The sequence below is a fragment of the Hirundo rustica genome, chromosome 1 (genome assembly GCF_015227805.2).
Source record: "Hirundo rustica isolate bHirRus1 chromosome 1, bHirRus1.pri.v3, whole genome shotgun sequence".
NCBI lineage: Eukaryota > Metazoa > Chordata > Aves > Passeriformes > Hirundinidae > Hirundo > Hirundo rustica.
The window spans coordinates 108221269-108249100 of NC_053450.1; the positions used below are offsets into that span (position 1 = coordinate 108221269).

General features: G+C 39.7%; 1 protein-coding gene across 5 annotated transcripts in view; it reads left to right on the plus strand.

The window, feature by feature from the left end:
- The window catches only part of ELMO1 (engulfment and cell motility 1), a 306304-nt gene that overhangs the window by 15347 nt on the left and 263125 nt on the right, over positions 1–27832 (plus strand). The window contains exon 1 of one of the 5 annotated variants that reach the window (XM_040060474.2): positions 9658–9789. The exons of the other annotated variants lie outside the window; for them this stretch is intronic. The gene's annotated coding sequence lies outside the window, so the exon portion shown is untranslated. Of the gene's footprint in view, positions 1–9657; positions 9790–27832 lie in introns of those variants that run through there. 5 annotated transcript variants of the gene reach the window in all.

The following is a 27832-nucleotide window of genomic DNA, read 5'->3' on the forward strand; positions in this document are numbered from 1 at the left end:
AATAGCAACAGCTATAGAGTTTTTTAACTTCAGTTATTTATTTGAAAAGTTATTTGAAGATAAGGTTGATCAAAAATGTTCTGTTTTGCCAGGGCTGAAAGGAGATCTTGTGCAATGAAATGGAAGTGTTAGCTGAAATCACAGATAAAAGAGAACCTTGGCTATAACTGGTGTTTCCAGCGTGCTAAGCCAAAACTTCAGGATGGATTTCTGCTGGCAAGGTGTTGTATTAGGTATGGACAGCAAGCAGATCTGCTGCTTGAAAGAATTGGGTCGTTCTTGCCACCTTCTGAAGTTTTAGCTTGGTATCCCAAGAAACAGCAACAGATTCTTTTGCTTCTATGTACGAGATCTGTGTCTCTCTTCTCCTTTCCTACTCTCCTTGTAAATTGTTAGCTGATTCAAACCAAGTCCATAGAGCAATAGAGGTCCCAAAGATGCAATGTTCAGACAGGTTTTTGAAAGTAGGAAGCTGGGCAGAGCAGAAATTCTAGGGGGAGGTTCTGCGGTGTGAACCTTGTGAAACAGCTAGAAACCTGCACCAAGAATTCAGATGGGGTTGCCTTACCCCTGATGCTCACATGGAGGCTTTTTGCTCTCTTTAGTTAGACAAATATATGAGAAAATAATATTTTGGGTTTTTTTTTTAAGGAAAAATGAAATTAAAGTCCTGAAAGCCAAAACTTGTATAAAATTAGATTGTCATCTCTTAACTTACCTGACTTCTGCCCTGAAACTTGCAGGTTGTGACTTTACACAAAGCCTCATTGTCAGAGTAGTTGTAGAAATCTCTAGATAAGTGAGATTCAGGCTGCTCTAGCAATTTCATCAAAGTGCTTAAATAAAAATTCTGGTAAGCACTCACTTTAAATATTAAAAATTTCAAAATGCCAATGAAGCACCGTATTTTTGACAATTTTTAGGCAGTCCTGTTCTGCTCATGAAAGAGTATTGCTAATGAAGGAGACCTAACAAAACAAAAACAAACAAACAAACAAAAGGTACTGTGTGTCCATATGCAAGAGTGCTGTGCAGATGGTAGACAAATACTGAGGAACAGTTATAAAATCCTTCTGTAAGGAAGAGCTCATCTAAAAAAAAGTTTTCACTGCACAGTTAGGATGGATTACAAATTAATTTTGTGTTTGCTAGGCAGTTGTTTAGAGTTTTAAAACAACCTGAAGCACAAACTCACGTTGCTAATTTTTACTACTGTAAAGTCCACAGGTTGGTTTTTGTCTTTCTATAAACGTTTTAAATTATGCAGGGTTGCAGAAGGGAAGAACATGATGGTTAATGAAAATAGGATGTTAATTGTTTCCTAATGCTGGCTTGCTCATGAGATAGAATGTATCTCCAGTTGGAGAAGCCATGTAAATTCAGATGGTCAGAGGCTATCAAGGCACCAGATGATGCCTTAGAGCTGGTCTATAGCAGCTTCTGCTATAACTTTCCTCAGACTCAGTTGATGGCTTAGTTCTTCTTTTTGACCTGCAGCTAGCCAAGGGCCTGACCAGGCTGATTTTTCTAGCTGGTGCTGGGAGAAAGAACTTGGGGGGCTTATTTTCCCTCCTGGCCCATAGCGCCATGACTTTCTTCTGCTCTTAGGTGAAATGAGTAGGTGCTCTAAGTCAGTATCTCTCAATTTTTTTAAACAATTACTTCCCCTCCCCATCTTTAGCATAAATCTCCTCTTTAGTTTGAGCACAGCATGCGCCCTTGAGTTTATGTGTCTCCCCATTCTAACACTTTAGATTAATTAAGGACCTTTTTTTTGGTGATACTCTTCTACTCTAAGCCCTTGTTGGATCAAGACATCGAAATGTACAGTCACCAGCTGAAATATAGCTGTCACTCTTGGCTGTGTTTTAGTCCACTCCAGTCCTGGCTGCCTTTCTTGCTTTAGTCTCTGAGGTTTTGTCTTTTCTGCCCTAAGTGTTTAAATTCTCACATGTCCATCTCATTTACAGATCTTAAAATCAGATTTATTTTCAAAGTCCTTTTTGACAAGGAATGTGTGGGAATGTGTGTATTAACCATAAAAATGTCAGTCTTTTGGGAACCACATCATTTTACAGTTTGTGTTCCTACCTACTGGTATTTTTAACTAGGCCATGCTTTCCTTGCTTTCCTTTCCTCACCTCAGGGAACACTATTTGAGGTGAACTTTCTTCCTTTAGGATTTTGAATCCCAGTTAGAGCAGGACTGTTCGTCTTTTACAGACATTAACTCTGGGTTACCGCTTCTGTAGCAGTCCTGAATATTATATGCCACTTCTGGGTTTGTGGGTTAATGTTAATTTAATGCAATTATTTTCAGCTGCTGTCTATTCCCTTTAAATCCTATACTCTGCTTTGCTAAGCTAATGAAACACAGCTATTGTGGTGTACTCTGCTTCTCTGCTTACTAAAGGCCGTTGTAATGTGGAACGCACTAACTGAAAGAGATTTTCCTGTCTGCAGCACGTGAATGTTTGTGAAGGGCTGCAAGATTTTTTTCCCCTTCTAAACAGATTTTTTTGCTTAGTCTTTTGCCACTTCCTTACATTTGGAATCTCCTTATATCATATGTGTTTTGGTTTTAAGACAAAAATCCCAAAGTCTTAAAGTCAGTTGGTGATGGTATGGAAGGAAGGAGATTAAAAGACTACGGTCTGCAGGTTCACCTGCCACTCCAGTGCAGATGCATCTCTTACATGTTTTAAGAACCATATGCTCAGGATGGCAGAAGTTATGCTGGTTCTTATAAACAGAGCATCTGGAAGATGTATTTCAGGATATTTGTCGTGGTCAGGCTCTTGGTAGCTTATCACAATGAGAATCGCTGAGCTCCCAGGGCTGGACTGTTCTCCAGATAAGCTAAAGATGCCCACCTACTTGAAGAGGGTGCAGGATTCAACTTGAAGTCAGCAAGATGACTTCACTGCTGTATCATGTAGGAGGAGAGGATTCACTGCAAGGGAGGCAACATATGTTTAAACTTAAATATCGTATAATTAGCCAAACTGGCAAAGGAAACTGTGAACAACATAAGGAATATGTATTAAGTCCATTTTATGATGTTTAAAGATTTCCCCAATGTAAGAACCCCCACTCCAATATTAATATTTTTAAAATGTTCTTGTCCTACTAATATATACATTTGACTTTGTCAGCAGTAGTTATGTCAGCAAGAGTTGAAACTTGGTTTGCTCAGTTTCGTCCCCAGGTGTGTTGATACACCTGTTGTGGTGGGGAGTCAGCTCAGTCTGGGAACCCATCCAGGTTAAAAATACTTTTTTTAGTTTTATTCAGCTTATTTTTTTGCGTGCTGGAGGCTTGGATCTGTTCCCCATGTCACACCACAAATTCTTTGCCTAATGTGACTGAAGGGTTCTGCTAGAGGGAGGGGATAAAGCAGGAGAGAAGGGGAAAGAAAGGACATGAATGGAAAATTTGGCCCCTGGAAGAAATGCCTCTGTAAATAGACCTATAGGGGTGATCGTAGGCGTCAGTAAAGATGTAGCAAACTTGTGAATGAGAGCAACGTGCCACTCTTCCAGCTGCACATATTTTTAAATAATATTAACAGGTTTAACTGTGTGGGTATTCTTCATTATTTAAGTGAAAAGATGATTTTATTCTTGGCATGGCAGATCCTAGTAAAATCAGCAAATCAACCGCCCCCTCCCCCCCCCCTTTTTTTTTTTTTTTTAACTAGCATATTATCCAAGCCTATAGGCTGTTTTTCACCAAAATTAACCAGAGGCAGTCACTGCCTCGAAGATACTGGCCTATTTGGATAAGAGCATACAGAATCAGGTCATGCAGAGTATGGAAGAGGAGCAGTGGCACCAAAAAGCAGTTTGGTCAAGTTCTGTAAGTGGGTCAGAAGCTGAGTCAGTCACCGAGGCAGGTCTCCCATGTCTGTTAGATTTCCTATTCCTAGCCCTGCCACGCTGCCAATCTCTTCAGCTTTCTGCAGTAATCCCCTTCATCCCCGAGAGCTGGACCTGGAGCCGCTGACATGGGAGAGAGAAGGGGGAAGCAACAAGGGGTTTTGTTTATAAACTTTTTTCTGTGTAGTGTGTGGTGTCTTGAAGTTTGCTTGTCCTGGGTGTGACATCCATTTGTCATTTATGTTTGTCCTGGTTGGTGGTGCCAGCAGCAGCTCCTCACTTTGAATGCGCGCGTGCGAGGTCTCGGGATGAAAATCCTTTAGCAGCGTGATCTGTTACACACACTGACTGGGAGCACTTCTGCTGCCTGCCTTAGACCCCTTGCTGTACTTGTGTTTGAACCAGGGTAGCTATCAAATCCTTCTGTCCTTAGTGCAAGCTGTTCCACAGGAGTGCGCGTTACCAACCTTTTGAACCGTAGCCAGACTTAGGAGGAAACAGTGGTTTGTGCATTTTACAGTAATGACATTGCTACCATTACAGATTTTTGTGCTTGCTTGCATACTTCTGGATTTTTTTGTGGTTTTTTTTTGTTTGTTTTTTTTTTTTTTTAATGCAAAAAGAAAAGCCTGAAAACTGAACTTTTCTGAAACTTTGTTTTTCATATGGTTTCAGTGGAACCATGTGATACCTCTTTGTGTGTGAGGTGCTGTGAGGGGATGGTTCTGTTCAACTTAGCTTCATGTTAGACTTTTATGCTTCATTATAAGAGGGTTTGTTCTGTGGCTAGAAGAGTTTTACAGCAACTGTTAAATGCTGAAGAGCTGGAAAAAGCTTTGCAAAAGTCTGGGAAGCAATTTTCATTTGCAGGCTTATGTATAATTAAGAGTTGGACTCGATGATCCTTGTGGGTCCCTTCCAACTCAATATTCTGTGATTCTGAGTAGTGATGGCCTCTTTGGTAGTCATGTGCCACCTTATTCTTTGGAGTTGTGACATAGCATATGAATCACGCTTTCATATGGGTCTAATTTTTTTATTACCCCACTCTGCTGTCATCTGTCAGAGAAAGCATATTATTTCTGAGGTTACTCAGAAAGCTGGCACAGTGAAGGGTTTTGTGGAAAAACAAACAAACAAACAAAAAAACACCCTGTACAGTTGCCAAGAGTGTATCTGCTGTCCTTTTCACTTGGAGTACCACCAAACTGGAGAAAAACTAGTTTCCTATCAAGTAAAGAAAACAAACAAACCATGGTTTATTCTCTCTTATGTTTGTAAGTGATGAGAAAAAGGTTGTATAGGTGGAGGATTTCAGAGTAGGGGGGGGGAAAGACATTTATTAATAAAACAAAACCCCATTTGTGTGAAATCCATTTGTGACAGCACTGCTTTTACACTGCCAAAGGAAGTCTTGGCTAATTCTCTTACAAACTTTATAAAGAAATTTGACATGTTGGACTTCTAGTAATGAACTTACTCCCAAGGCTGAGAGGTTTTCCATAAAAACTGATTGATTTTTATTTTCCTAACTGCATAACTATTTATATTACACTAAACAGCTGATTCTGAATTCCTTCATCATCAGATGAGTCTCCTGAATAGCCATGCTGGTTGTTTTAAAAATTTTGGAAAGCAGGATTGTTCTGGTCTATCTTTCTACCCTTACAACAGCTTCATCTGTGATTTCTTACAGTAGTTCTGTCTTAAGTTTATGTTCTAGGTATTGGGCTCCTTCAGTTCCCTATTCTCATCATACACTTTTTTCAGACTGTTTAAGGCATCCTTCATGCTTCTCCTCACTGTACTAGTAGTGATTCCAAGCTTGTTGGGTTTTGTTTCTTCTTGACTTTGGCTTTCTCTGTGCTGCTTCTATGTCTGAAATGACTTACCAAATTCTGTTTCACCGCACTTGCCTACTTGTCAGGAAATCTGTAGCAAGAACTCTAGCTCAGAGGTGCTGACAGGAAGCAATCAAATCCAAAACACGATCAAAATATTCTTCATTCATCACTGGCTTCTTGCTGCATCTTGTCTATCCCCTTTTGTCATTTAGATTGTCAGTCTCTTAAAGCAAAACACAATTTTCTTTGTAATTTGAATAGCACTCAGCACTTTACAGGTACTTAATAAATACCAAATCAAATAATTTATATCCACGTAATAGCCTGTTTTTACACAAATCTCATAGAAGTGTCTTTTATATTGCCTGTCCCTATTTTTTATCCACTTTGCAAAGCAGCAATTACACAGTGCTGTCTAGCACTTCAAAAAAATACTTTGAATTAGGTATCTTACAGGTAGATTTTCTTACGTTTCTATGGTGCTTTTTTGGTCATGCTAGTTTTTGGGAGGGTATTTTGGTTGGTTTTTTTGTCTCTGGGTTTTTGCCCTTTTTTTCTTTTATTATGCCACTGAGGTTCAAGATATGTTAGCATTACAATGGTGCCTGGATGGCACCTTGTATTATGTAGTTCATTATATCTGTGAAGCCAGCTGGGTCAGGGTGAATAAACTTTGCCCCTTCAAGATAGCTGTTGTTGGGGAACAGATTGATCTCCTTACCCTTTTCTTCTATATAGCTTTGAATCTAGGCATTACAAAGCATTTCTCTTACTTTCTAATTAATTTGCCATTGCTGGCTAGTTTTTTTTCTTCTGCTGGAGCCTGTGTTCACAAATTTATTATAAAAAGACTGTGGGGAGGAACATCAATCCACACTGAACTGAGAACTTATCAGGGCACTACAACTACACCCAAGCTGTGTGGCAGGTGTATAGCATGATCACATCTTGGCTGGCCTGTGGAGGGCTGACCCCATGAGTCCTCCACACAGGAGTTTTCTTCTGCTGTTGTAGCCTCCAAGATGATGGCCTTATCTCACAGATTAAAGGCGAAATCACAGTGTGATTTGAGCTTAGAACTATCTTTAGGTGAAGATCCAGCCAAAGGCTTTAAGAGGCGTCTGTGCCTTGTCAGGACGCCTGTGCTAATGGCTATTTCATTCCATGTGAACTTTCTGTATTTCCTCATCACGCACACTGTTTTAACTCTGGAGGAGTCTGTTTCAAATGCCATCTCTTTTGGTCAGGGAGTGAATATTCTCTAGGTCTAATCTTAATTAAAGAAGTCACATCAGGAAAGAGTGACTACTTTGCTATTGCAATGGCAATCTAATTAATCTTGTGCTTCTTGGTGTGACACGAGTATTTGCAAATACTTTGTATTTTTGTGCAGTGAACAGTCCTAGTTGCATCTGCTCCATGTCGTACTGTACACACCCCATGCGCTCTCTGAGGTATCCAGCTGTGTTTCACCACAGTTTTAGTAGTTACTCCAGGCATGTGATGGAATAGAAGGATCCATTTCTCTGGGTTATCATCTTGCACATATTCAGTTAAGTTGCATTTGCTTATCTTTGTTTCATGCCAGATTTTATTCCCAGGTACATTTAATAGGCACAGGATGAATGTTTTTCATGTCAAATTTATATTGCTTGCATGTTTGGTGAGAAGTTGTATCTTTTTGACCTTTCCAACCCAAAGTAATTCTCATAAGAACAACTGAGGTTTGGGATCATTTCACAGGAAAAGATCCTGAGTTTTGTTTCTTGCTCCCAAAGCTGAATAAATTTAAATTATCAAGGATCCATTTGAATGCTGATTTTGCTCCTGTATTCTCTTCTTTTTGTATGCTTCTAATGCTAGTGATTACCTACTAGTTCTCTTTTCAGTATTGTTCTTGATTTATTAGGTAATGCTGTCTAGTATTGCTGTCTGAGAGAGGCACTATGAGAATAAATGCACGAAGAGTAGTCAAGCATTTAATTCTGTAATAATGACCCACATAAGATTTTAGAAGGAAAGAGATTATTTGTATGTATGCAGTTAAAATTATTCAGGAATTCTGTGACTTTGCAAACAGTATAGAGTACTCAGTTAATGGAGCTGCAGCAAAAAAAGCAATTTACATAACTACAGAATGTTTTACTGGTATTAAGAATAAATTTACTATTTCAAATACGTGATTTGACTGACTACCATAAATCTACGATTACACATTTGTGTCATTAGAAATGTGTATACTAATGCTGGGGAGATGTAGTGTGAAATAGCACATAAAATAACAAAGCATTGATGAAGTGTTTAGAATGCTTTTAAGTTAATGAGAGAGACTTATTTAAATTAGATGATACTTCAGAGAATACTGCTCTCTGTTCTAGATTACAAATCTCTGCTATTTAAATATTTTTCTCTGGGGGTTGGTGATAGGAGTGGGAGGAGATGCATTTCTAGTTTCATCTGTATCCTTGAATTAACTATGAAAAGGGGTGGGTTCTTAATTTAACTTGCTTAAGCTAAAATTGTAGTGGAAACATGCTTTATAGTCTTTTGTACAAGCTTCCACAACTTATTTTAATAAGTGCTTTACTTTCATTAGTTGACCATATTGGGAATGTAAGTTTCTCACAACAAGAGCGAGACTTCAAATACCAGCTTCCTGTGCACTAGTTCCTGCCACTTTCAGTAGCCTAGCCTTCTTGCCTTTGCCTCCACCTTTGGCCACTGACCCATTTCCCCCCTTGGATAAGGCAAGGAGGTTTTCTGTTTTCCTGTTTGGGTGACCTGCAATGAAGCCTGGTAGAACTTTTTTGCTTGAATTTCAGGTCTCACCTCAGCTGTGGCTGCTGGTGCTGGCTCCTTTTGAGGCCCACCTTGCTGTAAGGTAGTGGATAGCTTAGATGGGGTGTTTGCCAGTGAGCTTCATGGCCTACAAAACAGTTTCTGTGGCTTCGCTGTGAAGTGGTGGATGTTGTGGGAAGATTAATTTTGGAGGAAGTACATGTCCAGCTGTAGTTGTACATTGCCAGTTGTTCAGAGCTGCAAGACAGAGTCCTTCCACGAATAAGACCTTCCACAAATAAGTTTGTAAGGTGCAGTCTGCCTCTCATACAGAGAGAGAACTCAGTTGTCTTGGTGAAGGGTTGTAGATATGACTCTTAGATACATGAGGAAGCTTTGCCCACAGAAGAGTCAGCACACTTCTTATGCCCTCCAAAAACCTTCTGCAAGACTGACATCATTGAACCTCAGATTTGATGAGGGAGGCACATTTTATTTGTCTGAAGTTAAGAAATCTACGTGAAATTAAATTTAACAATATGTATCATCCCATCTGTAAGCAAATATCAATCTTGACAGTAGTAGATAAAAGATCAGATGTCAGTATGAAATCTTTCCTTTGGATTTAAGGGACAGTAAAACTGAGAGGCCTGGCTGAGACTTTGAATCTGTTTTTTGCTACAAGCTTAAAAATAAATATTTGATTTCCAGTAGATAGGAAACATTGATATTCAGTTTATCTGAATTCTGTTACTTACTTGTATATAAGTAGGGTATTGGTGTGTTATAAGGGACTTTATAGGTGTCTTGGATTATGTAACCTAAAAATGTGTATTCTATTTCATCTGTTGAAAGCTGTTTTTTGGGAGATGCTTTATCCTTCTCTTGTAACTCCAGGGGGGAGGGGGGCGGATGCCTCCTGATAATGGCCCAGCCATTAAAACCAGGTGGAGCAGTGTTTCTTATCTCTTTCACCACCCCTCCATCCTCCAGGGAACATCTTCTGATAATGGGCCATTAGGGCCCACCAATGACATGACACATTCCATCATCCCATTGTGAGATGCTCCACCCAGTGGGGGAGGAGACAACTGTTCCCAGCTAGATAAAAACTGGGACTGAAGGGCACAAGGTATCCTGTTCTTTCACTGGATTCCCGGAGGAAGACTGAACCCATCCCATCACCTCTGGACTTTCTGCAGGACCATCTCTACTCCACAGAACCACATCTGTTCCTCCAGGAGGACTTATTTGGACTGTTTCCAACACCCTGACCACCAGGGTGCCAGGTCATATCCCTGACTCTGTCAGGGTTTTTCCAGGATTTTTTTTTTTTTTTAAATAATATTTCTAGTAAAGAACTGTTACTCCTATTCCCATATTTTTGCCTGAAAGCCCTTAATTGCAAAATTATAATAATTTGGAGGGAAGGGGGTTTACATTCTCCATCCCAAGGGAGGCTCTGCCTTTCCTTATCAGACAACTGTCTTTCAAAACCAAGACAATAGGTCACCAGCAACTCATCAGTAATCTTTTATGCTGAGTATACGATAGTTTATCTTCTTCATGAAAACTGCCTATGCATTTAGGATATGCTGAGGGTTTGTCTACAGAGGAATACTTGGGAGAATTAATCCAGACTAAGATATGCATTGAAAGTGGATTAAATTACATAGTACTCCTATACAAGGACATTAAGCAGAATTTAAGTGACTTTAGTTTTAGTTTCTTTACTTCCTTAGTTAAGTACATTAGATCAAATTAAAGGCATTTAAATTTTACTCAAATGCCTATTGAAGTTTAATGTAATCTTATTAACCTGCTTTTAGTGATGTGTATCTGCATTTACTTTCATTTTTTTCTTGTAAACAATTTGGAAGAATGTTCAAATAAGTAGACGTCAATATTAGCCAGTTCAGGGTACACATCGTTTTCATATCTTGTGCACTAACATTCTGGGGTTGACCAACCCTATCTCTTCACTTACTGATTCTACCCTTCTTCTAATTCTCATGCCTCATTTGCAAATTGTCAGTAATGTTTTTTATATCCTCAAAGAGCTCTCCATATGAAAAATATTAAGCAATGGCTGTGCTGGTATTTGATGAACATCCCGATGGAAATCTGAAGTGTGGCTTTTTTCATTACGGTAAAGGTGATGGTTGAGTTGGGGAAAATGAATGATTTACAGGAACTTTACCCATGAAAACAGGTTTTTTTTTTTTTTTTCTTTGAAATTATGTCAGACACAAACAAACTGTTGTTCTAATGTTACACAGAGTTCAGGCATCTACATCTGCTTTTGGTGCACCTGGCTTAGTATCTTTGTGTGAGTATCTTTTGCTCTGTCTTTTGTAGAGCCTTTTTGTAGATGAGGGGTGTATGTACACATTAATCAAGAGACGTTAAATATGGAGTTTTGTATCCTTTACAGAAGTGGAGACAAAAGGTGACAGATATGTTGCTCTGGCTGACTAGTGGCTGACATTATAGAAGCTGATTTGCAAAATGGCAGCAGCAGCAGCTTTGGACTTTTTAAAATACACTGCTGTGGGGTTTTTTTGTTTGTTTGTTTGTTTTGTTGTTGTTGTTGTTGTTTGGTTGTTTTTTTTTTTTAATTGTCTGAGGCTGGTTATAAGTCTAGTGACATGGGGTACTTGAGGATAGTAAATATTGTTATGCACAAATATGAATGAATGGCTCAGAAGTTTAATGGTGAATTACTCATGTTGACATTGCAGTATGAGAGCTGTATAATGCTGCTGTCTGAGGACACAGTGATTGTAAGTGTTCCTTCTGAATATGCAGAATGGTGGTCTCTGGTATTTTTCCTGTACATGACAGCATCTAGCAGTGGGCAGTGATAACATCTGGTGACTTAAATTGCGAAATGATGCCTTTACACTCAAATCCATAAGAAACCAACCATAAGAAACCAACCTTTTCCTCTCCCACCCACAGCCCTATTGAGAAGTGAAATGTACTGAGATGCAAAAAGTATGTCAAATATGCATTTAAATGCCTTGCTTCTCTGACGTTACATTTGATATGTGCTACATGTGACTTTGAAGCATAATAGCACATTGTCCTAAACTGATGGAGTCAGTGTTTGATCTCTTCAACTGAACAAATGGATTGTTTTAATGCTTTTTAATGACCTTTTAAACAGGAGAATTGATTTTGTACATTTTTAAAGGGAAACCAAGATGTAGCTTAGTCTTCTTTTTCTTTTGGGTTTGAGGGAAGTAATCACAGATTTAATCACAGAATATTAGAAGTTGAAAGGGACCCGCAAGGATCACTGAGTCCAAAAGTCATCAACAGCTTTGGAAATCAAGATCTTTAAAATACTCACATTCTAGTGAGAGAATTGGAGGAGTTGGAGCTATTTACCTGCTGATGTTCACAAAACTTCTAGATGGTGCACCTTAAAGGCAGAAACTTAGAGCTTTGCTTATTGAAGTCACATTCCTGTGAATATAGCACAGGTGACGGAGAAAGAAAGAATACAAAAAGCATGCTTAGCAAATACTGGTTTGTGCTAATAGCCTTTCTTGTCACCTTCTGGCAGCATTTTTGAAGTACCAGGTTTTAAGCCAGAAGGTGTCAGCTGTGGGTATAGGTAAGTCAAATGATAGCTAGTTTCAATAGAAGTAGATCAAACATGCTCTGTACTTAGCCAGCATTTTTTAAATATTGCTAAAATTAGCTCTGTACAGATCTGCAGCTGATGTGAATTGAAGGTGAGCTCTGTTGGATAGGTCTGAAATAAGAGTCTTGCCCTAAGCTTGTTTTTAATATTAACCTCGCTTTTGCTTCCTGCTCTCCCACCCACGTTTTTAAAATAATGCTACGTCTTGAGATAGCAATTTGGCTGTTATCCCTTGTGTATGGCTCCTGATTCTACAGTTAGGTAAGAGTATGAGAAAAATGTAAATTCTTTGGTAACTTGGTAGAAGATACTATTTCATCACAATTGCTATTTAATTTTTGCAAAAGAACCTCCCACGCTAAATGTTCTTTTGAGTTATTTGAGGTTGATTTTTCATGAATAAAATTCTTAGTCATCTTCAGAATTTATGCAATATCTTTAAGAAATAGAGATTTTGCACATTTCATTAGTTTATTGGTCTCCTTTTGTACCTCTTTTGACTCCTTGCATTGTATTTAAGAAGCTGCTCTTCTGGCTGTAGCACAAGCCTTGAATCTGGGAGTTAAGTGGTGAAATCCTTCCTTCATGGAAACCAACAACAAAGAAATTTGCATTCATTTTCTACTTTAAGCCCTGATGTTGACTTTCTGTGTGACCTTGGTGTGAACGTCTTATCAGCAGAATTTATGCAGATAATCTGCACCTTGTTCTGCAGAACAGGAATGTATTACGGGCACATGGCGAAGTTTTTTACAAGCAAATGGTACGCTTGGTAGTTCATGTTTTCCTCCTCCTATGTGGCAGAATTCTTGAGGATGTGTGAGGTCCTTTTTGTTTTGTCAAAATACAGATAGCCTATCATAGCAAGATGCAAGTTCAGCTTGGCTGAAGTCTTGCCTTGAACCTCTGCCCCACAGCTGTGCATCTTACATAGCTGATATCGTGCACAATCTTAGGTGAGTAATTTTGTGGAGGGGAGTAGAGTGCTAGAATGCTGCCCAAATTTGCCCTTGCTGCAGTGAGCAGAAGCCCATAGATGAATCATAACACTTTTTTGTAGCTGGGTAAGGATTTATATTTCCTTATCTCATAGTATATGCCAATAATATGTAAACTGGAAAGTTTCAGAACATCCTTGTGAAGGATTTTGGGGTTACTAGAAGTTATCAGTGAAACAGCTTCTGTGGCTTTATTGCAAATATCCACTCTTGACGCTATTCTAAAAGCCTGAGCTCATGAATCATAAAATAGTTGGGGTTCGAAAGGGCTTTAAGGACCGTCAAGCTCCAATCCCCCTGCCATGCGCAGGTACACCTTACACTACACCAGGCTGCTCAAGGACCTGCCCAAGCTGGCCTTGAACGCGGCTAGGGATAGGAAATCCACAGCATCTCCAGTGTCTCACTACTCAAAGATATTTTTCCTAATGTCTAACCTAGACCTACCTTCTTTCAGTTTAAAGCCATTATTCCTTGTCTTATCACTATATGCCTCCCCTATCTTTCTTGTTGGCCCCCTTTAGGTACTGGAAGGCTGCTCTAAGGTCTTCTCAGAGCATTCTCTTTTCCAGGGTGATCAGACCTCTCTCAGCATGTCATCATAGGAGAGATGGTTCATCCCTCTTATCATCTTTGAGGCCCTCCTCTGGACCTGCTCCAACAGGTCTTAAGGGTCCAGACCTTTGGGAAAAAAGGGAAATAAGGAAGACTTTGGGAAACCTTGGGAAGTACCAGCCAGTCAGTCTCACCTTTGTTTTTGGCAAGGCCATGGGGCAGATCCTCCTAGAAACTGTGCTAAGGTACATGGAAAATAAGGAGCTGCTTGATAAGAGCCAACATGGCTTCACTGAGGGTAATTTGTGTCTGGCAGATTTGGTAGCCCTCTACAAAGGGGTTATGGCACTGGTGGATAAGGGAAGAGCGAATGACATCACATCTACCTGGACTTGTGCAGACATTTGACACTGTCCAGCACAGTATCCTTGTCTCTAACTGGAGAGACATGGATTCAATTGATGGACCAACTTACGGATAATAAACTGTGTGCAGTCACAGTCAGAGAGCTGTGGTCAACAGCTCAATGTCGAAGTGGAGAGCAACGATGAGTGGCATTCCTCAAGGGTCCTTAATGGGACCAGCATTGTTGAACACCTTTGTCAGTGACATGGACCATGAGACTGAGTGTATACAGCAGGTTTGCTGATGACATCAAGCTGTGTAGTGAGGTTGACAGGCTGGACGGAAGGGATGGCATCCAGGAGGATGTGGACAAGTTGAGAGGTAAGTCTGTTGGTGTTGGCCTTGTTAGACCTCCTATTGTTGAATTCAGCCCATCTATCCAGCCTCTCCCGGTTTCTCTGCAGAGCATTCCTACCCTCCAGCAGATTGACACTCTCTCCACCTCCAGCTTGGTGTCATCTGCAGATTTGCTATGGTAGACTTGATCCCCCTCATCCAGGTCATCCATGATGATATTAAACCAGGCTGGGATCAACACAGTTTCCTGGGGGACACCACTGGCCACCAGCTGGATGCAGCACCATTCCCCACCCACTCTCTAGGCCTGGCCATCCGGATAGTTCTTAACCCAGAAAAGAGTGCGCCTGTCTAAGCCATGGGCTGACACCTGTTCCAGAAGTGTGCTGTGGGAGATGGATTGAGTTTCCCCTCCCCCAGCAGCTTTCGTTTAAAGCCCTCTGCACCAGCTTGGCAATCCTGTCAGGCTAAATGACTGCGTTAAAAAAAAGTTTGTTGGGAGGTGTAGGAACTCTCATTAGTCTAATTGCTGTAGCTGGAGAAGGTAAACAATTTAAATTGCAAAAAATGTGTTTTCTGACTTGAAGTGCAAGTAGCAGACTTGAAAGCTAAATTCAAGTTAGAGAACACATGCTTTGAACTTGCTTAGGTCTCTATCAGTCTGACAGAAAAACATAGCTGATAGCTGTGGAGTAAAGAGCGTGATAGAAAAGTAAAAGAAAGAAGGCTGTTGTGTATGGGAAGGAGTGAGTCAATAACATATGGTCTGTAAAACATGAAGACATTTTATAATGTGTGATAAAATTATTGTCTCTCAATTTCATCTTTTGTTACATTTTAAAGTTGTGATCTAAGACTTGTTTCTGGAAGGCTGGTAGTGTTTTTTTTTTTTTTTGTGAGGGATTTTTTTGTGTTTGTTTTTATTTCTTTTCTTTATGTCTTCAATGATAAATGCTTTTTTCCTTGTTACCCATGTGAGTTTGTGCTGGTGCAACTGTGCACATTTAGCAATAGTTAATTTGAAATTACCATGTAAAACTAACGAATGAAACAATACCTTTCTTTTTTTTAAACAACAGAAATTAATAGTCACCTTAGTAGTGAAAACAATGAATATCAGCTGAGAAAAGTAGTTCTTGATTAATATTTAGATATTGGGGTAGCAAACTTTAGGGTTAAGTGCCTTTAAAATACACCTGTTACACAAGGTTACATTTGATTTGAAACAGGCATTTAGAATTTTGAATGTTGCTGCAGCTACATTTACTATTTGATTGAGCCTCAGAAAAACTCATAAAGGTCCAACTAATTGGGAGGGCATTCCTTAATGCTTTGCAACGCAGTGTGTCTATTATGAGGGGATGTGTGCTCTTTCCTACTGCACAACTTGTATTCCGAGGTCACTCTCAAATCACGGAGCTTCTTGAGAGGTATAGCTGTGCCACATGCACAGGATGTTTAATTGCTTTATGAAATGCAGTTTTGTTTTGGAAGTGGTGTGTTTCTTCTTGGACTCATGACTGATTTGCTAGTCTTATTGCAAGGGGAATATCCGAGTGATTTTACCCTATGCTCCAGCAGGGAACATAAGAGAATTAATATGAGCTGTACTTGCTTCCAAAAGGATAGAATGGAGCTGTGTAAAATTAGTAAATAAAAGTTAAAATAAAATCACAGTGGCTTTAATTTGAATTTCTGTTTCGATTAAAAACTTACGCATTTCAAATTTAAAATAATCTTTACTTTGAAGTGAGGTTTTTGTTTATGATATAACAAGGAAGCGTTAGTCCCTCTGATGCAAATTATTTTACTCTTAGAGTTTTCTTTGTAAAGCAAAGGAAGAAAACATTTTTTCTTGATAAGAAATGCTAATTACTATGTTATTGGGAAAGGGCTTTAATGACCCTAGCTTACGTAATGATAGCATTATCAAATAAACCCCCATTCACAGATTTATACGGCGATATTTTTTATTCTGAATTGTCTTTTAAACTGTGATTTAATCTCAAATTATTTGTCGTGCAATATTTGTTGGGTAGAGATTTGCTTGGATTTTTTATTTATTTATTTACTTTTCTTTTTTTAAGTTCGATATGAAAACCTTTCAGCAAGTTTTGTTTTTGTTTTGATGAGGCAAGATTTTTTTTTTTTTTTTGCCAAGTCACTATAAAAAGTTTAGCTAATATTGTAGTTTAGGTGCTAATGTGAAGTTACTGTGTCAGACTTCTAAGTAACCTTTAAAAGTAAGCATATGAATAAAAAAAATTCTGACAGAAGTTCAGCTTCTTAAATGCTGAAGTTGCAGGGGTTTTCTTTAAATGACAGAAGGGTTGGCTAAGGCTGGGACTGAATTTGTTTTATTTTCAGATTGTGGTATGTTGCAGTTTTATTTTAATGGCAGAGGATGGAAGAAGCAAAATTAATTGCTGTTGTGGTGTAGAGGCATGTCAAAGTTTGAAGAATTATGGAGTTTGTGTTGTGCTGCATTGGAGTGATGAAGTACAGATAACAGGCCACAGCTGTAGCCACAAATGAGGCCTCTCAATTTGATGCTGAAAGTATTGCATTAGAATTGCTTTTCTAGGATTACCATGTGGAAAGACTGATGAATAAAATATTTCAGATCTGAAATACAGAAGCTAAAAATCCATGCTGCCGCAAAAAGCTTTTTGAGGCTTCATTGTTGTGAAACAAAGGTGACAACTTCACTAAAGCAAGTGCAGTGCTTACTGGTTTTTCAAGAAATGCCACTGGATTTTGAATCTCAGCAGTTGCTTAAAGAACTAAAGTTCTCAGTCATTCCTTCATTTTACAGCCAGCATGGCTCAAGGATGAGAGCTATGATCCATCCCGTGGTCTCACAGCACCACGGACTCCAACAAGAGTTGGGAGCATGGGGTTTATCAGGAAGTGTTTCTGGAAATTGCATAAACTTTGATCTGACTGAAGTACTGTGCAGGGGCCTTCCTGTATGGGAAAGATGCAGTGAGGAGGTAGAGCAACAGCTTATGAGCTCTTGTGGGCACAGGAAACTTCAGCATACAGGTATTGCTCTTGCATTCTGTGTAGCTACCCTATTGCTGTGGGAATATTAATGCTCCAGCTATTTCCAGGCACACGATAGTTGCAATGTCGTAACAGATCTGATCTAATTTACAAGAATAACACTGAGCAGTGATAGTTTTATTAGCAGGAATGTTAAAAACAACCCCAAATTTACAGGCCTGTCCTGTGTTCAGGTTGGCTGTCTCACACATGCTCATGATGGGTTCACAGATGGTCCAAGAGCATGAACTGAGGTGGACTGGCTGAAACTGTCACAGCTGCTTCATAGTCGTGTGTCCTATAAAATTGTTTGAGGCATTGAATTCTTATAAAAGCAAGAGACAGATATGGCCAGGCAAGATCTGCATGCAAACTTTGCTTATCCCACAAAACCAAATCCTGTATGGGGCTGGAACCAAGAAGATGCCGAGTAATAAAAGACTGTGCAAAGTGTCCCCCTCCCCTTCCTCAAATGTTCTCATTCAGTGAGTCTAGCTCTGTCCTGACCTGCAACATCCTGTTCATTGTTTTTGTGCTAGGAGTTTCCTGAATGCCCCATGGAAAATGTGACACACTTTAAAATTTAGAACAAATATCTTCTGCAGTAGTGCAAAGCCAAAAGGATGCTACCTTGTTCTGCGTTGTGACTTTGATCCAGATTTGCATTATAGTAAAGAACTCTGGTCAGTAAAGTGTCTGGAATATAAGATATTGAGATGTAAAGCCAGTTGTTCCTTGGATTGGAGAATTTATTTATCCACAACTTAGAAATGATACATCTCTGGGCTTTTTCTTCCTTTTTTCTTCCTGATATTTTAATATTTTTCAAATGCATGTAGCATTTTAGTTGGTTGACAGATGACCGACTGATGTTTATGTACAGTAGCTGAGGCTGTCTTACATTTGGGATGTAGTATTTTACTTTTGCTTCAGCATACTTTTGTGACTTTCAAACTGGAATTCCCATCCAGTTCTTCAAATCTATAAATCCACGTTTTTGCAAGAGGAAGTAAGATAAATGGCAATTCTGACATTTGCTATATAAGTGTTTTGTGATGGATTGTTTTCTTCTAACTCCTCTGTTCATACTTACTTTCATAATCTTGAAAAGCAAAAACATTAATAAATCAAAATGGGTTAAAGATCAGACACGTGGTTTTATTTTAATAAGGGATAAAGCTGAAACCTTACTGAGTGTACATTGTTCAGCCCTTGTTCTCTGGGGCATATGAATCAGTCCCTTCATTACTGGTCTGGAAGCATTTCCTTTTGTGGTTACCATGTATTTTGATGAGAAAAACCAATGCAAGATAATACTTGGTGCATTACTTTTGGTGCTTATGCTCATGTGCAAAGTTAATATAAAAAAAAACAAACAAACAAACAACCCCCCCAAAAAAAGAGCCTTTTGTGGCCATGTGAAGTTTTGATTTCATGGAGTGAGTTTGCTTGCTTGATTTATATCTGTCAGCAGGGAGGGGATTTTGAAAGAAGGCGTAGTGAGCCTGCAAGCTTGAGAGAGAGCTATAATTTGCATGGTTATGTCTTGTGTGTCTGGGACATGTTTTCCCAAAGGCTGCACAGTAAAGTGTGCTTTGGGGACTACTTGCTCTGTGAGTGTTAAGGAAGACAGCAGGAAATGTGTGCTTCTTCTAGCTTTTTCTCATTGCTGGTTGTTAATATGTGGGGCAGTGTCCCCTAAAGAGGGTAAGGTCATAATCTGGTGGAAGAGAGAGTCATAAATAAAAGAATTAAAGAATTTTAGACCCATCCTCTCATCCCCCCTGCTGCCATACCTACACAATTCTCTCCCTTGTGTCGCTTTATCAGTATTGTTGAAAGAGGCTGCTAAATGAAGAAACCAGGTTTCTTTTTTGAACTTTTAACCTTCCCAAAAGCTACCATACCTGGCTTCTGCAGAGCATAGGTTGTTTCAGTCTGACATTAGGGAAAAAAAAAAAAAAAAAAAATACAGGAAGAATGAAATATCAACGTACACTTCTGGATTTTTCAAATTGGTAGTGAAGGTCTTGCTTCCCCATGCTTTAAAAGCCTGAAAAGTGCAGAGAGATATTGATGAGGGTTGAAATGTGTCTGCTGCATCTCAGTTGGGATGTACTTTGGCTGAGATGAAAGTTCAGCAGTTGGTACAAAATCTCAACCTGGAAAAAAAGAGGTTTGCGTGTCTGTGAATGTATTCTCTTTAGGGAATTGGAAGATGGCTTAAAGAATGGGTCATGTAAAGGGAAATAAAGCACTATCAGAAAAGAAAAGGAGAAAAAAAAAGGTCAGAGGTGAGAGAAATGAATTGTACAGCCTAGGCTAAAAGTGTTGTGCTCAGATTTCTTCTATGAATGAACGTCCTGTTTAAAAATAAATAAACAAATATTTTTCCTCTTCATTCTTGTTAAAAAGAACATGGTAAAACTCCTGACAGTTGCTATTCTTTCTAAGAGCTGATCATGTGAAAATTTTATGTACTAAAAGCAAGGAAAGCACATTAAAGTCTAATCCATGCTTACTCTAGTGTGTCTTAAAACTGTCATCACTTTAAAGTCATGCAAAAGCAAAAATGGGATCTTAAATACAAATGCTTTTTGTCTCCAGTGACTTTTAATGCGCGTATTATAAGTCAATAATTAAAAAAAATCTAAATGTGGATCAAGGTCAAATCATGCCTTAGGTAGCATTTAATCTAAAAGTGCTTGAAAATACCTTTCAAGGGTACCATTACTATCTTTGTCATCTATATAGAAATGTAATACATTCTTGGAAACTTGAAAATTTAGAAGGACACAGTTTGTGGCAGAGCCCTTCCTTCTCACACACAGCCTAATAGCTGTGCTGGATGCGTCATGATGTGTGGCAGCTCACAAGGAAAAGGTGCTCAACAAGGCTTTTTACTTCTTAGCTGCTAGAGGAAATGGCCAAACTTTGGCATGGTTAAGTTTATCCTAACAGAAAGCAGCAATAAATAGTATAGGTAACTTGGCTGGTGGCATGCAAAACTACCTTGCTGCCTGCTTCCTTTTAAGATAGGATTCTTCTTTCTTAAATAAGGTTGGTTAATGAACCAGGGGAAATAGTAACAGATTTAGGAAAGTAGCTGTTCAGGTAGGCACCTCCTCAATTTACTGGCAATAGTTCAGTTTGATCTTGTTAGAGATGAAACAGTTCCTGAGAAAATTGGCATCCTTCATAGCTGTGGGATTTTTCCTCTTGCTGCCATGTTATGCATCTTCAAAGCAGGAGGAGAGCGTTTTCTGTCATTTGTCTGTCTCTTTTAACATCTGTATTTCCACTTCAGCAATGAAATTACTAAAAGCAAAGGCAAGAGAGTAGGGTAGCCAGCAGCTATGCATTAATCCCATTATGTAAAACTACAGAGATAATTTGGGTCCATAAAGAGGTAACTGTGACAGGACAGGGGCCTCTTCCTGTCATGGGTGTGCTGAAAGTAAGGCAGTTGCCAGGAAAGGCTGAACCAATGAAACAGATGACAGATTATTTCTGAGTAGAGAACAGCTTAAACTTTCAGTGCTCTAAAACCAAAGCACAGGTTTGGCAAAGTCACTTATATTAAATGATGAAAGTCTGAGTAAGAGGAAGAATGATAAAAAGACAAGCAGTAGTTGCTTGCTTGGCTGTTTCACAGTATTTGCATTTTGATTGGCGCCACAGACATTTGTGCATGCCTTGAGGATGCTTAAAATAAGGAAAACCGACTTTATATGGTAAGAAAATGGCAGTGAGGTTTTAGGCTTGGTCCTTACAGCATGTTCTGGGTGCTCTTTCAGTGTTGGCTTAAATGAAAATAATGGTGATGTTTTTGTTTTGCCTGGGAAAACAGTTTCCCTTGCTGATTTGGTTTAAAGTATGTAGTCACCTAGAAGTATATTTGTCATTTTGTCTCGGTAACGAATCTTTTAATTTGGCAGAGGGAGATAATTAAAATACATTGGAAAATAAATATAGCCAAAAAAGGATTGCTCCCTTCTGTCCTATCTCAGAGTGCGTATCTGGGGTCCTTGTGAGAAGCCCTGTCTAATGGATAATTGCTTTGAAATGTTCAAAAAAAGCACAGACCACTTCCAGCAGACCCCAAAGCTTCATCTTCACTTCTGCCTCTGGTGTTAATGGAAGGTGTTGTATTGAGATGGTAGCAAGAAATACGTGAGCCAGTCTCTACTTTCAGGGCCTTGAGGGCTGGGAAGGGTGAAGTACAGGAAGATCTGGGGGAGTAGTCTGTCCAGTCATATGAATAAATGAGGCATTCTGGTTAATCTGTTAGCATGATTTAGATACAATCTCCTGTAGCCTCTAAATGCCTCTCAACTGCTTGGAGAAAGTGTGGTGTTCCGTTTTGTAGTTGGTGGTTGGAGTCACAGAAGACCAAAGGGCAAGTACGTGGCCACACACCAAGCCTTTGAATAAAAGAAAATTAAACACAAGTGTTCGTGCTTCCAAGTTTAGCGTCTTTGTCTTTGAAGAACTCTCTGTTCATTTTAAGTGTGATTGCTACATGTGGTACAGTCCTCTTTAATTAGTGCTTTGGGGAACAAACTTGGAAGATACAGGGTCTATTTGCAGGTTGTTTTTTTTTTTAAATTTTATTTTTTGTTGTCTCTTATTCTAGCTGCTAATGATTACATTCTCTCAAGGACACCAAGGTCAAATGAGAATCTGGGGCTCTTGTATCTCAAGAGGTTTGTTTTGCAAATGCTAGAATACATTTTTCTGACTTGTTTATATGGTAGCATTAGACTTTGTCCTGGGCACTGATGTAGCATATTTACCTACCTATTTTCTGCTTCTGAATTTTCCTCAAGTGCATTAATTAGAGTTAGCCTAATCTTTCCAGCCCCCTCCCCAGTCCTAGTCAAAATCTTTGGAATAGGGGGTGAGAGCAGCAAGGTAAACGTGGCTGAAATAAATCTAACTCTTTAACACAGTGACAAAAGATCTCGTGAAGGTGGTGTGGCATGTAGGAATCTGCTCCAGAGTTTGAAGGAGCAGATTCCTACGGGAATTCCAGGAGAATGAAACAGGTGAAAAGGAAACTTCAAAATGTCTTCAAAAGCCTATTTTCCTTCATTCCTTGTGTACACTGTTAAGAGGTTTTGCATGCCCAGATCAAGAAGAAGCAGTTGGGAACTGCATATTGTGGAGAACACGTCATTGTGGGCCCTACAGATATCTTCCAGGCAAGACAGATGAAGTCACATCCAGCTCTGAGAGAACAGCCAAATCCCTTGTTAGGAGAAGGAGAAAACAGAACTCAGGTCCTGGTCTTCAGTGATGGGGACTCCGCTGACTTGTTACAGGGCAGGTTGTCTGTCAGCTTTGGAAATGGGACATCCCTTTCCTGATCACACTCATTACTCCACGTGAACATCTTCTGATGGGCATTGTCTGTGATTCTAAGAATGCAGCTCGAGGACTCCATCAATGAGAAGAAAATTAAGTATTCTTTCAGTAGAGGTGTGCACTGTAGCTTTTTGGAAACCTTGTACTTTCAGTACAACCTGTGAATTTTGGTTAGTTTTGTGTAAAATTGGGAGTGGGTAAGGCTCTGTGCTTGCTGTTATCAGCATGCTGCCAAACCTGTAAAGCTGTACTTTAGTCTCCACAGCGGAGTAGAAATGCTTTACTGAAGAGCAGAAAGAGGACTACATTCTCTTTTAAAGTGATTGATACCTAAATCACCCTTACTGCTTCAGCAGCAGAGATCTAATGATGTTAAATTACTACTGAATTACAGATGAAAGCTGCCATAGAGTTGTGTTTGGCTTTCTTTCCGTGTTGCTGTTTGCACAAAGGACTTTCCAGCCAGGTGTTAGCCCTCCAGGAAGTTCAAAATGGTCAACTGCAGTTGACAGCTTTATTTGGAAACAGTTCTAACATGTCAAACTGAAGCAGACAGTTACCTGAACAGATTTGCCACCCCTCACCCCAAATGCAACGAGAAAATTTAATTTGGGAGCACTAAAATCTGAAAGCAAGAAGGATGAACAATGGTTTCTCTCACAGGGTACTTTGTGAAGGGGTGTTACTCTGTATTTCTGAAGATAGAGACTCTGGCAATCACTGAAAATGGACTTGGATTTAATCCAAATACTTTAATCTTCTAATGTCTGTTACAATTATAAAGCAGCTCACTGAATTAATGAGACATACTGTAATGAATTTAGTAATTGCATACTTTTACATCATTCTTCTCTGTGGAATTAAATCTCAGCTGTATGCCCTGAGCTTCGTACAGGTGAAAAAAGTTTAAAATGAGCAGGTTATATTCCTTGTTTTCCTCTTTGGCCTTACACATTGCTTGTTATGGTCCTGAAGCTTGGGTGGGTGGGTGGTGAATGCATTCAAGGGGTTAATCTGTCTAAAAGTCTGTCTTTTGTGGGTTACTTTTTAGACACTCCATCTCTCTGAACTGGTGTGCTGGACAAGTGCCAGTGCTGGCACTGGGGAGGGGGCCGGCAGAGCTGTGACATTGGAGAAGCAGACATCAGGTCTGCTGTGTTACTGGACTTTGCCATTCAGAGAGCTTTTTGGAGCAGAAAAAAATTATTTTATCAGAGAACATGAGGATGGTGGCTCAGGATGGTGTATATTACAATGGTGTATTACAATATTTTAAACATGAAGCAGTTATGAGGATTCATTTTTTGGGCTACACAGTAAGTTAGATGTTATTACTCAGCAAAAGCATAGTGTCCTTTTGCCTGTTGCTGCCAGCGTCTCCCTCTTATGTAGTTAGCAATTTTAAGTTCTTAGCAGGTAAAATGCTGGGCAAAAATTCCTGTGTGGAACCAAGTTGGTATTAAATATTTGAGGCTCTCTTATTTGTTTTTAGGATAATAGAGTAAAGCATCACACAGCAACTGCTAGTTAATTTTGAATGGATGTTTTGGTAGAAGTTGATTGAGTTGCAGCATCGTCGGTGACAATCGGTGTTCTGGCTCCTGAGAAGGAAACTGCCACAAGTCGTCTTGCTGAATAATGTGGCTGGCAGGGTTCAGTCCTCAGTGCTTGTTGCTAGTCTGGATGCATGTATTGTGGCGAGGTTAAGCACTCAGTCCGTTGATTAGCCAATTTGGAAACAGTGAGTGTTTTGCTCATTCTTGGCAAAACTCTGCTTGTTCCCAGCGAGGCTGAAGCAGGAGGTTCAACCGGAGCGTGGCAATGGGGAAACACAGCTGTGCTGTCGTCAACTTTTGACAGAGTATTAGCTCTAGTCATCTCAGGAGTCTTAGAGAACCTTTGAAATTATAGTTCCTTATGAAATAGAAGATACTTGGAAATCATATGTACTACTAAGAAGGTGACTTTTTAATTGAGAGTGACATTTACCTGAACGATGAAGTGGACAAATTTACTACATGAGCTGGTATTTTTCATAAGTCAAGTTTCTTCATTAGTGTTCCCACTTTTTTTTTTTTTTCCTAATAACAAGACAATAGACATTAGTAACACTTGCGTATAACTGCTGTGGCTGAAGTGGTGGCTGTCCTCTCCCCCTTCCAGCCCCCCCCCCCCCCCCCCCCCCCCTTTTTTTTTTTTTTTTATTAATAGCCCAGCATGATAGCATAAATTAGATTCAATGGGGGGTTAAGTTCACAAGCAAGTTGTAATTTCTGAGTGAACTCATTACCTGTCTTGCTGTCCCTGCTAAAAGGGAGAGACAGTAAGCTTTTCAACTGTTGTCTGCTGCTTAAACTGCATGAGTCCCTAGAGTTTATGACTCAAACCAATAAAGGATGACGTTTGCATCATTCTTTCCTCTTTCCCTGGGCCATACAGATTATAATGTTGAACAAAGAGTGCAGTAAAATTATGGGGTGACCACAATTTGTACCCAGTGCTTGAATGTCATGTATTAGTCTGTAACATAAACATATTTTAGGGCAGTTTTCTTGTCAGAAGTAAAATTCCACCTTGATCTTTAAAATTTTAGTTCAAGTTATTGAAACCTGGGATACTTTTTGGATGACCGCTCTTGGATGCCAGATGGGCAAAGTTATGGAGATTGTTGTTCCTACATTGTAACCAACGGCTGGTTTTAGTGTGTTGCAAGAATCTTACTTTGGCATAGAAGGCAACCTGCTACAAAAGCAAGTATTTTTGCTCATTTGTGCATGCTTAAGTACAGAAAAGGCACATTATTGGAACACAGTTGAGCAGGCTATGACTTTCAGAGTGCTTGGAGACAACATATCAGTATACTTAGAGAATCACAGAATAGTTGAGGCTGGAAGGGACTCCTGGAAGTCATCTGGTCCAGCTGCCCTGCTCAGATAAGGTCATCTGCTGCTCACAGTTTTGCAGTACAGACTCCAGTAGAGGGTCGTCTCATGTTAAAATACCCGGGTCTCGCGTTATTAAGTGTCACGTTTAATGCAGTTTACCAAGCTTTATGCAGGACAAATCTCCCCTGGAAATGGGCTGGGTGAGCAGTGTTGGCAGTCATATCTTGCAGTCAGATTTTTTTCCAAAAGGTTTCTTGGATCCCTCCAAAATACAGTCCGTGTTCTGGCAGTGTGAACCTGAAGTTCGCCCTGTTCTTGTGTTCTTTAGTATCTTTTTGCTTGCATCTTGCCTTACAGTCATCTTATGGTTAACTTGACAGTATAATTGAAATGATTGTTTAGGTATGCAAGCTCCTCTTGATCTAGAATTATAAACAGTGGCCCCAAGGTATGTGTCAGTATTGAAAAGGAGGGTGATACCTCCTTGGGATGTCCCCAGAACACAGATTCCAGGCCTGCGGGTACACCAGCTGAGCAGTACTCAGCAAAGCAGGGTGGCACCGGTGTTAAGAATGGGCATATGCACAGTCGTCGTTTTGGGATGTGACTTTTGCTATGTTTGTTCCTTAGTATTTCTGTTTTCAAAGTGGGTTTTGTGATGTCCATTAAAACTCTGGTTTATTCTTGACATTCTAGTTAATGCAGAATAGCTCAAGTTATTCCACAAATGTTAGCTATAAGTGAGGTCTCTAATAACTGTGCCACGCATTTTTTTTTTCCTGAGTGGAAAGTTTTTTTCATATGCTGTCTAGTTTTGCTGAATGTCCTTCAGAGAGCCAGCACTGGGAAGTCCACAAGTGTTAAGGACAAATTATTCTTTGTGACTATGACAGTGAACTGACAGAGAGCTAGGCGCCTGCAGGGGTGGATTCAGAGACTGTGTAGTGCCGGGAAGTCAGAAAAACCTGGGTTGTTTTGACTGTTAGATGTTTTGATGCACTGATTACAGTAAGTATAAGAGAAACACCTCTGTACATGAGGCTGCTTTCCACTGCAACATTGCTGACAGGCAGTTTCTTTCCTTCTCTTGTTTTTTATTATTTTTTACGGTATCATAGAAGGTTCTGAGTTGGAAGGGACCCACAGGGATCACTGAGTCTAGCTCCTAGCCCTGCACAGGACACCCCAAGAGTCACACCATGTGCCCAAAAGTGTTGCTCAAAAGCTTCTTGAACTCAGATAGGTTTTGTGCTGTGACCACTTCCCGTGGGAATCTGTTCCAGTGCCCAACCACCCTCTGGGTGAAAAACCTTTTCCTAATATCTGACCTAACCCTCCCCTGACTCAGCTTCATGACATTCTCTTGGGTCCTCTCACTGGCCTCCAGAGGGAAGAAATCAGTACCTGCCCTGCCACTTTCCTTCATGAGGAAGCTGCTGACTGCAGTGAGGTCTCCTCCAGGCTGAGCAATCCAAGTGACTTCAGCTGCTCCTCATATGCACTCCCCTCTAGATCCTTCACCTCCTTCACAGCCCTCCTTTGGATGGCTTCTAGTAGCTTTATGATTCTTCCTATATTGTGGCACTCAAAATTGCACATCTTTGAAGAGCAGTGTCAGTGCCTGACAAAAGTCAGATGTCTTCAAAAATTTTTTGGCCTCCTCAGACTCACAAGTGGTATCCACCCTTTCTTTTGCTGTTTTTCTTACTTACGATGAGCATTAGCCTCTGCTTATGCACTGTGGAATATCAGTATTATTATTTTCCGTAGGATTTTTCGGTGCAGAATGACTACATTAGAAAATAAATGCTGTTTGTTTCAACCTTCAGCATCCTGTCTGTGCTGTCAGTTAACTTGGTTGTTTCCTTTAGCATTCACACATCTCTGTTGCCCTCTCTTCCTCCATTTGACTGCTAACTTCCTATCAGTTCCATTAGTTCCTCTGGATGCATAATAAACATTGATAGAGTAACAAATTCTCTTTGGTTTTTATACTGTTGCTTCTTCTTCCTTCAAATAGGAAATTTAGGATTTTCCACAACTTTGAGCTTATCTTCCTGTATCTGTTCTCTCCTTTAGGATATAGCCAGTCATCCTTGTTTTCATTCAGCTTCCACTGTGTTATCAT